The following is a 4,578-nucleotide window of genomic DNA, read 5'->3' as shown; positions in this document are numbered from 1 at the left end:
TTTTTGACATATATATCCAGTATTTATTTAGTGCTTTCATTCACATGAAAGACATAATACCAAGGGAACCAATGAACCAAAGAATAAATCCATGCATCTTGTGTGTTTATACACTAACAAACAAGAAAAAAAGTGTCTGTCTGTATACATATCTATGTATATACATGGGGATACTTCAGATGAGACAGATAGTTTTAGATAGGTAAGGAAAAAATTCCATCAGATTACAGAGCATCAAACTAAGGTTGATAGAAGCCTCATAGGGAAGGTGGTATGTGGGAAGAACTTTAAATAATAAAAAAGACTAAAGTCTTCAGAGATTGAAAAGGGCTATTCAGATCAAAAAATTAGATGAGCAAGTAGATACAAAAGTAAGAATTTACAGGACAAAAATGGAACTAATAAGTATCTCAGGGTTTTTTGTTAAGTATGTGGATTGTGGAAAAAAGTAGGAAGTATATTTACAAAGTCTTAGGAGTTATGTAATGGTGATCTAAGATATTTAACTTAATTCTGTAACTAATAAGAACACATTGAAAATAGAAGTTTTAGTTTTTCATTCACAAATGTCTACTGAATAATTACTATGTACAAATGACTGAGCAGGTACTGGAAAAGCAGCAGTGACCAGTATGAATATGATTGTTGTCCTTATGAAATTTATAATAAAAAAGAACAGAGAGGTGCAATAACTGTAAGGAATAATATAAACTAATATTATGATATAAAGTAGTACGTCTTTAGGAATTACCCACAATTATTTTAGATAGGGAAAGACTTCCTCATAGAAGTAACATTTAATCTGAAACCACAGAATACCAAAGAGCCATCCATGTGAATATTGGGAACACAGAACATTCCAGAAAGAGGGGAAAACTAAGCCAAGGCCCAGGCTGGGAAAAGAGCTTGGCCTACCTAAGAGCTGGGCAGATGGTTGGTGCAGTTGCATTTCACTGAGCAGGAAGAAAAATAGAATGAAGAGATTAAGGATCTAGAACGAGGCCAGATCATGCTGCATACTGCAGTGCTTGCTACCAAGTTTAGATTCCAAAGGAAATAGCCAATTGAAGGGACAAAGAAGAGAGTTAAAAATCTGACTTATGTATATCAAGATAAAAGAAATGTGCACACTACCTCAGATTATGTAGAATTTTTTATCATCTATAATTGCTTCAGTCTTGCTCACGTTCCCAATTTTTATTGGGTAGTGAGCTGAAGTTCAGTCTTGCCAATGAGAGGAGTCTATTATTTCTTTTTCATTTAAAACCGCTTTTTTCTATTTAACGAATTCCTTCTGGATAAAGTCATTAAATTCAAAGTTCTAATTCCCTGCCACAGCTTCATTTCTCTCCCAAAGTCCCCTGCCATTGCCAATCCTTCTCAAGATGGCTTCTGGGGAAGCGGGGACGTTCTCATGTTGTGCTTGACCAAATATGGATTCTCTCTGATTCCAGTGAGTGACCCTTTATTCCATATCATTTCTTGGAACTCTGTTGGCCATTACCACCAAGGTTTGCATCTGGAGACACTGAGAATCTTTTCTCTCAGCACAGTAGAATCCTAGGATTCTCCTCACTGATTGGCCCCATCTAAACTCTTTTTTTGGCACTGTTAATTCTCTGAGTCTCAGCCTTTTCTTCCACCTGGCCCCCAACTGGGTTGTCTACTAGCAACCTCTATTTAAAAGTCACTTCTCCTTTGCCCTTGTTAATCCTAAGGTAGACTCAACTCTCAATTTAAGTATCTCCTAAATGCTCAGTTCAGAGCATACTGAAATATCTGGGTTCCTTACTTGTTATATGTAAGTGGTACAACCAGTCTTCTTTCTGCCTAGAACAATAAGACACCACTTTTTTCTGTAGTAGTGGCCAGCCTTCTGGGATGTTCCTTGGCCACAACAAGAGTCCTCTGGTTTGGGTCTCATTCCTTACCTGCCTAGATTTTCTATTAGCCTTTGCTTCCTTGCCTCAGGGTTTTACCTCATGGAGGTGTGCCAGAACCCTTCTTAATATCAACTTCTTAATATTTTTATTTCTCTTTGCATACTCATGCTTGATGATATGCCATGTCTTGTCTAATAGAAACTTTCTGCTTACTCTTCAGGTCTGGTGAAAATTCTCCTTATGTCATATCTTGGAAATCTTCACTATTTGTGTATTATATTAGTATCTTCATTTCCTCTGAGGCACTGAAACCATCTGGTCAATGGTTATGAGGCCACAAGCATCAAGATTTAAAGTGAATAGAAATTTCATTAATTTAATATTTATAAAAATAATATATCAGATGTGTGTGTGCATGCACTAAAGATCAATCTGGCTCTTGTCTACAGAATGAATTCCAAGTAGCAAAAATGAAAAAGAAAAGTTGCAGGAAAAGTTTGATGGTAGATTCAATGGTGATGAAGAGCTAGAAATGAAGTGGGCTACATTTGAACTGTGGTTTAGAGGTAGAAATAAGCACATATGCAAATGGACAGGCTTGGGTGGGTTTCTGGTTTACACTTTTAAGCTGGTAGTAACTTTTCCTCTATACAGGAGACTGGAAGAGAAACAGTTTGGGATGGTATCTATATGGAAATAAAAGTATAATTTTTAAAGAGCCTGTGTGATATCCAAGATGAGGTATCAAAATGTAGACAAATATTTGAATCTGAGAACACATAAGAAAGATCAGGTCTGAAGATGTAAATGCAGAAGTTTCCAATATATGAATGGCATCTAAAGCCATACGAATATACATGGCAGAGAGGCAAAGTTGGGCCCACCCTGAGCCCCGAGAGAATCAAGACTATAGATAACAGTTAGAGAAGGAGCAACCAGGTAAGCAGGCTTATGAAGGGTGACCAATGACAAGAAAACTGGGGAAAAAAATCAGTTTTCTGTTAGAGGAAAATAAAAGATAACAAGATTTGTATGGAAGAAGAGAGAAAAAACATTGGAAACAGAGGAAGGATTCAGTTGTGTTAATAAGTTGGTGGAATGGTGGGTAAGGCAAAGATAAAATAATGTGTATTAAATTTGTCAGTGTGAAGATCATAAAGGGTGCCCAGACCCCCTCGTTTTCCTGTGATAACCCCAGTTTATGTACTGTGCCTTCAGGTAGTTAATTTCTAGAATAGTAGTTAACATTATATAGTGCCTACTTTCATTTTCAAAATATCCTCATTTGGATGACAGTTTATAGAGTCATACTACCTATTGGTGACTAAAGTAAGAGCAGTTTCAGAGAAAGGGTGGTGATGGAAGTCAGATTATAATGGATCATAAACGGAATGGGAACTCATGAAGTAAATATAATGCATGTACGATAACGATGAAGTTATATTACGAAGAACAGCAGAGAAATGAGAAGTAATTGGAGGGGTAACTGGATCTTACATGCTTCCAAAAATGAACTACAAAATCAGTCACAAAGATTTTTCTAGAAAATTGAGCAACTTCCAAATCAAAGTCATCTGTGCCATAAGTTTTCAGAATGAATAGCAGTATGATTTAAGAAAAAGACCTTTAGGCTATGTATAATAATTAACCCTTCCAGAGAATGTTGCATGACAGTGACGACTGCCCTGGTTTAGTATAGGAAAGGAAACTCTAGAACCAAAGGCAAAAGGACATGCAGTAGCTTTATTCAGGAGGATAGAATGTAATAAGCTGATGTCATGGTGACCAATCCTAATATACCAGATCCTAACACCTACAACCTGAAAATTTTACCTGGTTTGGAATGGAAAAGGGATCTTTGTCAATGTAATTAAGTTAAAGGTTTTGAGGTGGGGAGACTATCTTGGATTATTTGGATGAGCTTTAAATGCAATCACAAGTGTCCTTATAAAGGAAACACAGAGGAAATTTTGACCCAGACATAGAAGAGGAGGAAACAATGTGAACGCAGAGGCAGAAACTGCAGTAATGTAGCCACAAACCAGGGAATGGTGGCAGCCACTAGAAGCTGGGAGAGGGAGAGAATAGATTCTCCCCAGAGGCTTTGGAGAGAATGCAACCCTGCCAACACCTTGATTTCAATTCTAATTTCAGACTCTGACTTAACGGAACTATGGGTGAATACACTTCTGTTATTTTAAGCCACTTAATTTGTGATAACTGTTACAGCAGCTATAAGAAACCAATAGGGTGGGACTGAGCAAAACTCAGTTCCCACAAGAGCATGAATACTAAAATGCAACAAATAGATTTTTTAAAAAGACAAATACCAAGGCCAGGGAGATTAAAGGGATATCTTGGTGGAAACAAGGAAATGGAGTGTAGAGTTTCAGTGTTACCGCACGACAGGTTCAAATGTTTAAAGATATGGCATAAATGAGGGTCCTTGGTTATTGTCCAGAAGATCGGCTCAGGTTCAGCCATGGGGAGGATGAATCTGGAATGATACAGATCCCAGCCAAGAGTAGTAACCTTAGGGCTGTCGGCCCCTGGGCTTTGAACAGATGCCTAATTTCCTTGAGTTTCAGTTTGTTTGTTTGTTTTCCCTATATTTTTATCTGTAACACAAAGATAATAATATCTGGCTTGCCTGTCTCACAGATTTCTTATGTGCATCACATCAGATACAATATAT

The sequence above is a fragment of the Martes martes genome (genome assembly GCF_963455335.1).
Source record: "Martes martes genome assembly, chromosome: 13".
Classification (NCBI taxonomy): domain Eukaryota; kingdom Metazoa; phylum Chordata; class Mammalia; order Carnivora; family Mustelidae; genus Martes; species Martes martes.
The sequence above is the reverse complement of the archived record's forward strand: the minus strand, read 5'-3'. Positions refer to the sequence as shown.